Source organism: Salarias fasciatus, chromosome 16, assembly GCF_902148845.1.
Source record: "Salarias fasciatus chromosome 16, fSalaFa1.1, whole genome shotgun sequence".
NCBI classification, from domain to species: Eukaryota; Metazoa; Chordata; class Actinopteri; order Blenniiformes; family Blenniidae; genus Salarias; species Salarias fasciatus.
Window position 1 is genome coordinate 674,324 of NC_043760.1, and position 13,647 is coordinate 687,970.

The 13,647-nt window shown below is 49.0% G+C and overlaps 1 protein-coding gene across 1 annotated transcript in view; it reads left to right on the forward strand.

Annotated features, from left to right (window-relative positions):
- The first annotated feature begins 973 nt into the window (after positions 1–973).
- LOC115403262 (semaphorin-5B-like) overlaps positions 974–13,647 on the forward strand; it is an 83,595-nt gene continuing 70,921 nt past the window's right edge. The window contains exons 1-2 of the mRNA XM_030112121.1: positions 974–996; positions 1,229–1,285. The gene's annotated coding sequence lies outside the window, so the exon portion shown is untranslated. The remainder of the gene's footprint in view (positions 997–1,228; positions 1,286–13,647) is intronic.

The following is a 13,647-nucleotide window of genomic DNA, read 5'->3' on the forward strand; positions in this document are numbered from 1 at the left end:
AGGCTCATACATTGTCAGGACGTTATCATTTAGTGTCAGAGTTTATTTAGCCTTTTTTTGTTCTGTTTCTGAATCTCGGGGCGGTGCCCGAGAGATTAGATATTTTCACTCAGGGTGCGAACTATGGGGGGGCTGGGGGGTCTCAGCCCCCCTTGATGAGACATGAACCCCCCTGAAAACATGATTTCTGAATTTTTTTTTTTTTTTTTTTTTTTTTGGGGGGGGGGGGCTAAATATTGGGAAAATGCTGTTTCCCCCATGTATTTCCTTTAATGTATTATTATTGATTTAGTATGATCATAATCATGGATTATATGCAGAATTCGGCCAATTTAAAGGATGATTTGAGCATCACTATTTCACTTTCATAAAGATGCCGACCTGCATGCAGTACTGGTCCTCACCATTGAAGCGTGGGGGCGCTATGCCTTAAGCGTCACTTAAAGCAGACGTGTTCCCTCCGAGGCACGCACACCCCCCAGTGAGCCCCCCGACAGCCGGTATGGTTCCACACTGCCTCTCTTCAGTGACAGACCTCCTCCTCCTCCTGACAGAGTCTGCTCTCTCCTCCTCCAGCTTCTCTCTGAGTTTCTTCAGACGGAGTTGCAGCCTGTTCGCTTCACAGACTCACTTTTCAAAGTTCGCGTCTGTCACGGTTTGTTTGCTGTGGCGCTCTGGCGCATGCGTGTACCGGCGCGACGTGCGCATACGCGCAACGCGGTCACAGAATCTGTCCTGCGCGCGGACGTCCGTGGACAGAAGTTCATGACGTTACGTCCCAGGGACCAATGCGCCACGCGACATGTGGAGCCTGGAGGAAGCTGCTAGCAGCAGCAGTCATGGCTGCAGGTGTAGCTGCTCATGCTAGCGGCAGAACGTAAACACACGCACCATCCGGCCGTGAGGGGGAAAAAAACTTTGACCTGTGAACTCACCCGGGGACAGTCCTGTACCGAACCGAACGGCCCGGACCGGAACGGTTCAGTACAAATACAGGTATTGTTACAACCATAATATATATATATATATATATATATATATATATGTATATATATATATATATATATATGTATATATGTATATGTATATATGTATATATGTATATATATATATATATATATATATATATATATATATATATGTGTGTGTGTGTGTGTGTGTGTGTGTGTGTGTGTGTGTGTGGTTTTGCAATTCCAAAACATGATGTGCTTAATTTTACCCTGTGTAGGCCAACATCCAGCATCCACCCAGCATCCACCCAGCATCCATCCATCATCCGTTACAGGTATGATGGTTCCTGCATTTTACTTTCAAATCATCGTCCAACCAGCGTCCCTCCAACAGTGCTGTTTGTTCTCATATGGATTCCTTAAACTGTCAGGGTGTTTTGTCGCCATGTAACATTTAAAACTGGAACAAAGACTGTTGTAGTCTAAGTTAAGAGTTGATGGAATAAGATGATATGGAACGTAGAAGCTCAGCTATAGAAGGAGGATTTCCCTTCTTCAGCTCCTTGAACCTGACCTGTTCCTGCGTTCTCTGTCCGCACGTTGTTTCCCACCACTGCTGAGCACCAGCTTTATCCAGTGAGTGTTGCATGTTGCTGGTACAGTTTGGTCAAACGTATACATAGACCTGTAGACCTGTAAGAACTTAATGTCACGGAGCCTGACGGCCCGACTGAAGGTTGCTGCTGATCACATGGACAAAGAAAAGACCTTCTGGAGGAAAGTTCTGTGGTCAGACAAAACAAAAATCCAGCTTTTTTCCCACAGTGCCCAGCAATATGTCTGGAGGAGAAAATGTGAGGCCTTTAACCTCAAGAACACCCCGCCTCCTGTCCAGCACGGCGGTGGCAGCATCATGCTCCCCGTGGAGCTGCTGCTTTACAGAGCAGATGGGGTGATGAGGAGGGGGGCTTACCTCAAACCACCAGGCCGGAGGGTGGGTCTTGGGCGCAGTTGGGCGTTCCAACAGAACAATGACCCCAAACACATCCAGCGGTTCTGGACCGGCTAACTCAGGCTGGAACTAAGGTTTTAGAAAGGTCTTCCCAAAGTCCTGACTCTAACCCCACCGAGAGCTTGTCAGAAAGAAAACAGAAAGAACTGAACTGCAGCAGTTCTGCCAAGAGCAGAGGTCAAAGGTTCAGCCAGGAGCTTGTGGATGGAAACCAAAAGCTCCGAACTGAAGTGAAAAGGGTCAAGGGTCACGGAAGCAACCTTTAGCACTGCTGTGTGTATATTTGTGACCCAGCAGATTTGGTCACTGTCTCTGCTCGCCCATAATAACTGAACTTTGTGACAAAGAAGTTTCTGTTCCAGTCGTCCTGTCAGAGAAACCAGACTTGTAGGAATAACTGGAGACATGTGTTCTTCAGAAGAGAAGGTAAACGTGGGACCAGAACTGTAGAACAGCCTGACAGAGAGACGTTAGCAGCTGTAAAAGTCTGCAAGTTGAGTTTGCAGAATTTGGTTGGCTGAACGAGGAGTTTCAGGTGAAACATCTGTTTAGTGTTCAGTGTTCCTGCAGTCACACAATGACAGAGTGAAGGATGGGGGCGTCGCCGTACTCGCATTAGAGGAGGAGTTTCTTTACCTCCGGGCCTCTCGCTGTTCCCCTCAATGTTTCAACACATTATCTAATTAGCTTCCCATATTTACCAAGAAAATGGATTTCCTGTGTTCGGCAGTGCCAGCGCCGTTGTTCTCGCAGCACCTGGAGCTTCACCTTTGGCATTTACACGCTGTTTGGAGTCGACCGTGCGATAGTTTAGCCTGCGAGGCTCCGCCGCCGCTCGGCACCGTCGTTTTAATGTGAGAGCGGCGCCAAATTGAACAGTCTCTTATTCCCCGAGCCGCTCTGAACTCGCCGGGTAAGTTCAGATCAATACGGCTCTCAGTTCACACAATGAAGCGGTATCAGGCAGACACGGAGCGAGATGCAGTCGATAATATCACATTATGGGCCGAGTGCGGCGGCGAAGCCGCGAGGCTGCGGCTGACGGCGCCAAGTGAAATCATAATAGAGTTCCTGAGGACCAGACGCCCCGTAGTATTACACACCGCCGCCGTAACACGGCAGAAACTGGCTGGTTGTTAAAGTGTGTGTGTGTTCAGTTTCCCAGTGACTGATGGAAGGCATGTGATCATGATGAAGAAACACGTTTGTTCCAGCTCTTTTCAGAAGAGCTTCTTCTTCACCATCAGTCATGAATCAGTGCTTCACTGATGGGACCTGATGTTCCTGTGAGTCTGACAAACACCAAGAGTCTCCATCTTGTCTCAGATTCATTATTGTTTGTCATTCAGAAATAAAGAGCCAGTTCTAATGTGCAAAACCAAGTAACTTCAAAAACATTCATCAGTTAGTTTTGGTCACTTTTACTCATTTTAAATATGTTTTGGCCTTGGCTTTACCAGGAGGGTTGATCCTGGCTTTACCAGGAGGGTTGATCCTGGCTTTACCAGGAGGGTTGATCCTGACTTTACCAGGAGGGTTGATCCTGACTTTACCAGGAGGGTTGATCCTGGCTTTACCAGGAGGGTTGATCCTGGCTTTACCAGGAGGGTTGATCCTGGCTTTACCAGGCGGGTTGATCCTGACTTTACCAGGAGGGTTGATCCTGGCTTTACCAGGCGGGTTGATCCTGGCTTTACCAGGCGGGTTGATCCTGGCTTTACCAGGAGGGTTGATCCTGACTTTACCAGGCGGGTTGATCCTGGCTTTACCAGGCGGGTTGATCCTGACTTTACCAGGCGGGTTGATCCTGACTTTACCAGGAGGGTTGATCCTGGCTTTACCAGGAGGGTTGATCCTGGCTTTACCAGGAGGGTTGATCCTGGCTTTACCAGGCGGGTTGATCCTGACTTTACCAGGAGGGTTGATCCTGGCTTTACCAGGCGGGTTGATCCTGGCTTTACCAGGCGGGTTGATCCTGGCTTTACCAGGAGGGTTGATCCTGACTTTACCAGGCGGGTTGATCCTGGCTTTACCAGGCGGGTTGATCCTGACTTTACCAGGCGGGTTGATCCTGACTTTACCAGGAGGGTTGATCCTGGCTTTACCAGGCGGGTTGATCCTGACTTTACCAGGAGGGTTGATCCTGGCTTTACCAGGCGGGTTGATCCTGACTTTACCAGGAGGGTTGATCCTGGCTTTACCAGGCGGGTTGATCCTGGCTTTACCAGGCGGGTTGATCCTGGCTTTACCAGGCGGGTTGATCCTGACTTTACCAGGCGGGTTGATCCTGGCTTTACCAGGCGGGTTGATCCTGACTTTACCAGGCGGGTTGATCCTGACTTTACCAGGAGGGTTGATCCTGGCTTTACCAGGCGGGTTGATCCTGACTTTACCAGGAGGGTTGATCCTGGCTTTACCAGGCGGGTTGATCCTGACTTTACCAGGCGGGTTGATCCTGGCTTTACCAGGCGGGTTGATCCTGACTTTACCAGGCGGGTTGATCCTGACTTTACCAGGAGGGTTGATCCTGGCTTTACCAGGCGGGTTGATCCTGACTTTACCAGGAGGGTTGATCCTGGCTTTACCAGGCGGGTTGATCCTGGCTTTACCAGGCGGGTTGATCCTGGCTTTACCAGGCGGGTTGATCCTGACTTTACCAGGCGGGTTGATCCTGGCTTTACCAGGCGGGTTGATCCTGACTTTACCAGGCGGGTTGATCCTGACTTTACCAGGAGGGTTGATCCTGGCTTTACCAGGCGGGTTGATCCTGGCTTTACCAGGCGGGTTGATCCTGGCTTTACCAGGAGGGTTGATCCTGGCTTTACCAGGCGGGTTGATCCTGGCTTTACCAGGAGGGTTGATCCTGGCTTTACCAGGCGGGTTGATCCTGACTTTACCAGGAGGGTTGATCCTGGCTTTACCAGGAGGGTTGATCCTGGCTTTACCAGGCGGGTTGATCCTGACTTTACCAGGAGGGTTGATCCTGACTTTACCAGGAGGGTTGATCCTGGCTTTACCAGGCGGGTTGATCCTGGCTTTACCAGGAGGGTTGATCCTGACTTTACCAGGAGGGTTGATCCTGGCTTTACCAGGCGGGTTGATCCTGGCTTTACCAGGCGGGTTGATCCTGGCTTTACCAGGCGGGTTGATCCTGGCTTTACCAGGCGGGTCCATCGTGACTTCAGGTTCAACTCTGGACTGAAATGTTAAAATACAGTTTGCAGAAGCAGAACCTTTACAGTTGAGAAACATAAAACTCCAGAGCTGTGTACTCGGTGTCGGCAGCTTCCTCGCCGCTTCAGAGACGAGTCCAGCTCCGACCAGAGGATGGATCCGTGGTGAATGGATGAACAGATCGGTCCTTCAGAGACGAGTCCAGCTCCGACCAGAGGATGGATCCGTGGTGAATGGATGAACAGATCGGTCCTGTTAGTTGTTGTTCAGACTCAAACCTCTCCCTCCGTCTGCGTTTCCACCCGGCAAATCACAGCCTCACAGTTCTGTCCGGGTCCTCCATCAAGTACTTTGATGGATTGCAGTTATTATGGGGATGATTATGGAAGGATTTGAGTAAATGAGGACATGTTTGGGGCTTGGACTCTTTGGCTTTGCCTCCTGAAGTGATCAGTGTGACTGATGAACAGCAGCCTGCTGCCATCGGCCCCGTTCTGAGGCAAGCCACGCCACGTGATGCAGGATTCAGTGAGTCGAGGGCAGGTTTGTTGATTTAATGGAGCTAATGAGTGATCACCGAGCAGGTTATGATCACGCACCCATAGAAAAGACTCATTTTTGCAAAAACTCCGGGGATGAAAAAGTCCTTGTTAAGGAAATGCACTGAGTTACCTGCTCAGACTCGTCACACACTCAGAAACCGTTTCACAGCCACTGTTGTTCTGGAACAGAGCAAATGAAAGGAAATCTGCTCACCAGAGGAACGGGAACCATCAGTTAAACTCACTTCACCGCCCTGCCAGAGAAAAACCTGCCATTCACCACGAGCCAGACAGGGGAACCATGGAAACCAGGACCCGGCCACTAACCTGCAGAACCAGACCCAGAGGCGGACAAACCTGCAGAACCAGACTCAGAGCAGGAAAACCTGCAGAACCAGACCTAGAGGCGGACAAACCTGTAGAACCAGACGCTGAAAAGACTTTCTGCAGAACCAGACCTAGGGGCGGACAAACCTACAGAACCAGACGCTGAAAAGACTTTCTGCAGAACCAGACTCAGAGCAGGAAAACCTGCAGAACCAGACCTAGAGGCGGACAAACCTGCAGAACCAGACTCAGAGCAGGAAAACCTGCAGAACCAGACTCAGAGCAGGAAAACCTGCAGAACCAGACCTAGAGGCGGACAAACCTGCAGAACCAGACTCAGAGCAGGAAAACCTGCAGAACCAGACCTAGAGGCGGACAAACCTGTAGAACCAGACTCTGAAAAGACTTTCTGCAGAACCAGACCTAGGGGCGGACAAACCTACAGAACCAGACGCTGAAAAGACTTTCTGCAGAACCAGACTCAGAGCAGGAAAACCTGCAGAACCAGACCTAGAGGCGGACAAACCTGCAGAACCAGACTCAGAGCAGGAAAACCTGCAGAACCAGACTCAGAGCAGGAAAACCTGCAGAACCAGACCTAGAGGCGGACAAACCTGCAGAACCAGACTCAGAGCAGGAAAACCTGCAGAACCAGACCTAGAGGCGGACAAACCTGTAGAACCAGACTCTGAAAAGACTTTCTGCAGAACCAGACCTAGGGGCGGACAAACCTACAGAACCAGACGCTGAAAAGACTTTCTGCAGAACCAGACTCAGAGCAGGAAAACCTGCAGAACCAGACCTAGAGGCGGACAAACCTGCAGAACCAGACTCAGAGCAGGAAAACCTGCAGAACCAGACTCAGAGCAGGAAAACCTGCAGAACCAGACCTAGAGGCGGACAAACCTGCAGAACCAGACTCTGAGCAGGAAAACCTGCAGAATCAGACTCTGAGCAGGAAAACCTGCAGAACCAGACTCTGAGGGAGACAAAGCTGCAGAACCACTTTTTGTCAATAGTTGTGCAGTTTGCAAACCTATATTAATTCCAATTTATATAAGATTTCTATTTAAAACCAATTTGGTGCAAAACAAATCTCCAGAATTTAAATCAAGCTGCTTTAGCGGTGAGATCCAGGTGGATCATGTGATCAGATGGTTTCTGGTAAAGGTCAGTGTGAAGGAGTGTTACTGGACTCTGAGGAAAAACACCTTTCTGAAGGCAGCAGAACACACACACACACACACACACACACACACACACACACACACACACACACACACACCCACACACAGGTGAAATCTCAGCAGGAGAGTCATGTCAGAACCAGCTGTGTTCATCTCCAGCAGATCTCAGCTCAGAGTTTATCAGACGCCTCCTTCCTTCAGGGACAGAGACGCTTCCAGAGCCGGGTTCCATATCGGGCTGATCCAGAGCCCCCCCCCGTGTGTGTGTGTGTGTGTGTGTGTGTGTGTGTGTGTGTGTGTGTGTGTGTGTTCTCATATTTCTATCCTTGTTGGGGCCAAATGTCCCCACAAGGATAGCAAAACGTGGAACGACGTGCCTTGTGGGACCTTTTTCCGGTCCTAAGTAGGAGAAACAGTGTTTTCTTGACCATGTTGTTGTTACTGAAAAAAGTAAAAGGTCAAAAACATTTCTTTAGGGTTAGGCTTTGTTGTGGTGTGGGTTAGGGTTAGGGTAAGGGTCAGGGTTAGGGGCTAGACATGAATGGGAGTCAATGGAAGGTCCCCACGAGGATAGAAATACGAGACTGTGTGTGTGTGTGTGTGTGTGTGGCGGGGGGGGGGGGGGGGGGGGGGGGTGTGTGTGTGTTAATTGGAAGGGAATCTGCGTCGTTGTGCGTTCATCAGACAGACGGTGGCTGGTTTGTAGGTTTACGTTCTGCAGCGTCTCTACCTGAGCAGGACCAGGACCAAGACCAGGACCAGGACCAGGACCCAGTGTGAGTTAAGACCGTGTCTCTGGAGTTCGGAGTTCCAGGCATCGCTGGAGCGTTGACTTCCTGCGGGAGACAGGTGGTGTTTCCTCCGCCCGCCACTGGTCCCTGAGCGGAGGAGAACCCGGGCCCCGGGCCCCGGGCCCCGGGCCCCGGGCCTCGCCGGGGTCCCACAGCCTCTAAGGAGCCGGCGTTGACGAGTGATTCCAGGAAGCCTGGCGGCTGGAGCCTCCCACGCTGCCTTGTTCCTGCAGAGCTGAAGAGGATGAGCGACGAGCCGCCGCCTCCGGCGCCTCGGCGCCTCGGCGCGCCTTCCTCCTCCTTTTCTTTGGGCTGAACTGGACTAAACCTTGAACTGGATCAACCAGTCATCCCTTTTCCAAACCAGGGACTGTCCTGGCCCTGGCCCTGGCCCTGGTCCTGGTCCTGGTCCTTGTCCTGGCCTTGGTCCTGGCCCTGGCCCTGGTCCTGGTCCTGGTCCTAGTCCTGGCCTTGGTCCTGGTCCTGGTCCTTGTCCTTGTCCTGGCCTTGGTCCTGGTCCTGGTCCTGGTCCTGGCCTTGGTCCTGGTCCTGGTCCTGGTCCTGGTTTTGTTTGTTCTGTTTTGTTTGGTTTTATTGAGATCCCCATTAGCTGCAGTTAACCCTTTCAGCTCGGGGCCATTTTCGCCTAAAAGTTCAACTAAAGACGTACCCAAAGTAAACTGAATGCTGTTCTTGAACTGTTTGGAGTACATGCATGGTTGGGGTCTCATTTGAAAGCTGACAACCTGTATTTTCACCCAGTGCAGTCAGAATGACTCTAGGTGCTACTGGCACAGAGTTATTTATGTTGCAGCACACTGAATTAGGATGAATTTCATTCTCGCCTGAATTTTTTCCCTCATAAAACACCTGGAAATAAGTCTGGAAGCACTGTGCGAGCTTGAAAACACAATTTTGCTAAAGCCTGGGGTCTTACATAGTTCAGGTCAAAATGTCAGAGCAGTACTACAAGAAATGAGTGTTTCACACATGTATTTGTACTGCTATGCCCCGGCGGGGTCAATTTTGGACATCCTCTGTATACCCTCTGAATGCCCTCTGTGCAATGGTATATGTTGGTTTTTGGCCCATTTTTACATTATTTTCACTCCAAAAACTCATAAAGTACTCAAAAAATCACTCCAGATAGGCTTCAGTGTGGAATTGGGGACATAGATTTAGAGGAACAGAGACAGTCTGCAGTTTTCAGCCCTCTCAGACTCTCAGCAGTCACAAAACCCCGCCAGCGGGCCAGCCAGCCATCCAGCAAGCTCATTGGCTACCAGCCCTGTCAGTCAAACGTTTCTTCCGACGTGATTGGCTCAGAATTCATCGATGACGAGCAATGACGTACGATGACGTGGGTCCATCAGTCTCGGCAGCGGTTGGCTGGTTAGCCATCGGAGGCAGCGATGAGTCACTTGATTGGTTGAAATGTGATGAATAAGCAACGGAAACCGATCAGTCGCCATATTGGATAGGTCAGCGCGACTCAATTTATTTCTGATAAAAATATGGATTATTATAGGACGCGCACGCGGACAGACGCGCCGCGTCTAATTCTGGATCATAATTATTATTATTATTTCAAGACATGTTTTGGACAAAAGGCTTTACTTTGTAGCTTTGTCTGGATGCATACGTTTGTACTGTGGCAGTTTTGCTGGAATGTTTTCATCTGTGATCAGTTATGAGCCTCCAAGCATAAGTTGCGCTTTTTGCTTTATTTGCTGTTGGTTGGACAAATGTGTTTATATTAGCCGCTGTGTTCATCACATCTGAAAGTGTTTAAACCGATGGATTCATGAGAATTTAAGCTTTCTAACGACACATAGTGTGTCCGTGGAATCTGCGAACTGCGTCTCCACATTAGGTAAATGCAGCTGGAGATGTTACCGGGCCGCGGCCACAGCCTGGCATGCCAGACTGACCTCATGTGTTACAGAGTCAGTCTGGCACGGCGCCATGGGGCTTCATTTCAGACAGGCTGACGAGAGGCGGGACTGTTGAGTGGAGAGAACCAATCCAGGAAACGAGGCTGTGACGCAACGACGACAACGCGGCGTACGCAGCGCGCCGTTGTAGTAGTATTGTAGTCCAAAACATGAGATCATGGCGTGGAGTTTTACGTCCGTTTTACCCCCAAATTCCACCGGACGCTTAAGCGCCGCGTCACGCCGGCGTCTTGTTCCTGAAGTTAACGCACACCGGGAGCGCAGCCGTTTAGAAGCGGCGACCTGAAGCGAATCACCAGCGCCGTGGCGCGCGCCTCCGTTCTGGTGATCCGTCGTAACACCGGCGCTTCTGGGACGCGGCGTGGCGCTTTGGCGTCCGGTGGAATTTGGGGTTAAAGAAAAGCCTTCAGAGCAGATTCCTGCTGTGGTTTCAGAGCCAAATTCAGTTCGTTCAAAGCTTCAGACAGAGCCGTGGTGAAGCCTCGCTGTGTTGGGAGGGGGGGGGCGCATCGCTAACTCCCGCCTCTCGTGGGCTGCGATTGGCCCGGCAGAAGTTTGCCGGGCAGAAGTCAGATTCAATCGGCGTGGTACCAGACGGTTTCCCCATGAAGCCCTGAGCATGGCGAGGCCGTCTGGAGGGCGGGGCTACCCGTCTGGAGGGCGGGGCTAGGAGGGCAGGCCGGTTGGAGTGTAACAGGTTTTAAAACAGTTGCTATTCTTCCTGGGATCTAAACTTCTTCAGAGATATTTCTGCACCAACACTTAGCATCATAACAACAGGATGTACAAACAACAGTCATACCGACAACACTATAACACACTTTCAACAAAGACGACATTAACAAAAACAAAAACAATATCAGAACAGGCGAAATAGCTGACATTATACCATATGAAATAATTAGCTCCATATGTCATTCCTGAGTGAATAAAAATGGTCTCATTTGTTTACAAACGTGAGCGGTGTGCCTCTGAGGACTCGGACCGCGGCGGACGGTTCCAGGCCGCCGCTGCTCCATATCCACCATCTCTGAATGTGGCTGGATCCACAGACAGCGACCAGAAAACTGTTGGATGGTGGAATGCTGAAGCACATCACTGAACAAGGTCAGCTTATTATGGAGTATTTCTGGTGTTCTTGTAATTATAATATTTCTAATAAATTTCGTGAGAGAATAATTTATTCTACTATTTACTCTCAGCCCTGCCAGCTGGTTCTGCGTGTCCTCAATGCTTGTCCTAAAAGAACAGTTCAGGACGAGCCGAGCTGCTTCGTTTTGTGCAACTTGAAGTTTATTCTTATTTCAGTAGTGGCTGACCAAATAACGGAACAATAATCTAAATGACACAAAACTATTGATTCAACCAAAATCTTTCTTATTCGGTGTGGTACACATTTTCTACAGTTTGGAACTGCTGCCAAACTTCTGCCCATTTTATTCAGTATCAGTTGTATTTGCTGATCCCAGGCCAGCCGGCCGTCCACCGTCACTCCAGCAGCTCGGCCTCAGCGACTTGTTCCAGGACGGAGCTTCCTACAGACAAACGCAAAACAGGAGAGTCTTTTAAACAATATGATGAGCCTGTGACCATGCATTTAGATTCCTCAGCATTAATTACCAACTTATTTTCACTGATCCAATATTCTACTGATTTTGATTCCTTATTCAGTCGTGTATTCAAGTCTACAATATTGTCACCAGACGCATAAATAGTTGAATCGTCTGCATATAGAACAAGAGCGGCATGCTCCAGAGTAAAAGGCAAATCGTTTGTAAAAATGGAAAATAACAACGGTCCCAGACAGCTGCCTTGGCTGTCTCCACATGAGAGAGGCCTCGTCTCAGAATAACTACCATTCAACAATACGCTATAATCTCTGTTAATAAGGCAACTTTTAATCCATAGAATTGCAGAGTTTTTAAAACCATAACAACTTCGCTTTTCCAACATTAAATCATGATCAAGTCGGTCAAACGCTGCACTCAGATCAGGCAATACAGTCCCAATTCATTTCCCTTTATCAGCATCATTTGACCGATCATCCGTCCTCTGAGCGAAGGCAGTCGCTGGAGCGCCCTTTCTTATACGCATGTTGACACGGTGAATTCAAACCATTTTTACAGAAATGTTGACTGATTTAATAATAATAACAATAATGCATTGGTTTTATACAGCGCTTTTCAGGACACTCAAAGACGCTTTACACTGCATTCTTCATTCTCTCCATACTGGGTGGAGCTGAGCTGCTGCTGTAGCCACAGCTGTCCTGGGGGGGGCAGACTGACGCCATCGGCCCCTCCCACCACCAACCATTCACTTGACTTATGATTTGATCATAAACTGTCTTGTCCATAATTTTACTCAAAATGGGCAAAATACTAACAGGCCTACTGTTTTTCCAGAAAAGGGTTCTTTAGTGTTTTTCGGAATAGTAACGATTTCAGCTGTTTTCCATTTGACAGGCCATTTACATCTTTCTAAACTTAGATTAATAGTGTGACACACAGGCGTCAAAATCACATCAACTACTAATTTCAATAACTGCACAGGGCGCGAAATTCCCTATAAAATGGCGGCGGGACCGATTGAGACGGAATCTCCGCCGGTTTAGGTCCATATGAGCAGGTCCGGACCGCCTGTTGGCTTTCTTTAATCATGACATTGCGTCGCTTCTCTTTTAATGAATCGATCATAACCAACACGCCTCGTTACTCTGGGATTCCATTTTTGCATTCTTCTTCTCTGTGCTTCACGCTGCACCATGCATCTAACAACCACAATGCGCCCTCTGCTGGATTGAAGGAGGTACTGCTTGATTCCGGCGCTGCTGTGAACTCCAAACAACAAAGACTTCAGAACACGATGACAGCAGTGGGTGTGAACAGTAGTAACTGTAAATATGCAAATCTGCCAAACAGTTAATGATTTACTGCGATACTACAGTTCTCCAGCCCTGAATGAGGAAGTCACAGCTGCAGGCATGGCCGCAAAAACAGAACGACGTCAATGAACATCAGGGAGAGAGGTCCTCCAGGGTCTACTGGTCCTCCAGGGTCTACTGGTCCTCCAGGGTCTACTGGTCCTCCAGGGTCTACTGGTCCTCCAGGGTCTGATACATACACAGACAAAACCTGGTCAGATTAAGACCTGAACAGAACCAGAATCTACACCAACATTCACAGCCATCAGCAGGATCTCAGCTAAAATATTTAGTTTCAACTGGGAGCAACGACATGATAAGAAATGTGGTCTGTGCTGGTTTGGATTCCAGGGTGAATGTTCCACCACCACCAAAGGAACTAGTCAAAGCTGGGATGCTTCAACCAGCAATTAGCAACATGCATACCTGCAGCAAAATAAATAAAAATCATTTTATGAATTTGCAACTGAGGGTGGTCCATACAGCATGAGAAGATCTCCCATCCCAGACACAGAGCAGCAGATAGACAGAAACACAACTAAACAAGCACAACAAAATACAACAGTTTAATTGAAAAATTACTGCTGGATCCTGTTTTTGATCAGCATTTTACAAAATTGAAAATGAAGGACCTGTTAAAACTTGTGAGAACCTGTTAAGATTTTCTTAGGACCTGCTGAAAAAATTTGGAGGGCCTGTTAGAATGTTGAGGAATTTCATGCCCTGCTGTACATCAAGTTCATCAGTCCCTGGAGGTTTTACTGTCATTACTTGCAACACATTTTC